This window comes from Penaeus vannamei, chromosome 20, assembly GCF_042767895.1.
Source record: "Penaeus vannamei isolate JL-2024 chromosome 20, ASM4276789v1, whole genome shotgun sequence".
NCBI classification, from domain to species: domain Eukaryota; kingdom Metazoa; phylum Arthropoda; class Malacostraca; order Decapoda; family Penaeidae; genus Penaeus; species Penaeus vannamei.
Genome location: NC_091568.1, coordinates 41228323 through 41228679, shown reverse-complemented (window position 1 = coordinate 41228679; position 357 = coordinate 41228323).

Genomic DNA, 357 nt, shown 5'->3' with positions numbered 1-357 from the left:
AGAGCATGTAAAGGCGACGGTCCAGTGTTATGAGACGTATATGGTTGAATCTCTGGATTTGAGCCAATTCTGCTCATGCCATAAACACGCACACATGGACGTACACACACACGCATACACATCTGTCTATCTATTTTTCTATCTATCTATCAAATCATCTACACACACACACACATACACAGACAAAGACACACACACACACACACACACCACACACACAAACATACACACGCACGCAGACAAACAGACACACACACACTCACACACGTATGTATATATGTATGTAATTTTTGCATGTATGTACGTGCGTATACACATGCACTTAAGCACACAGCACATCCACACGAGCAGCATTCT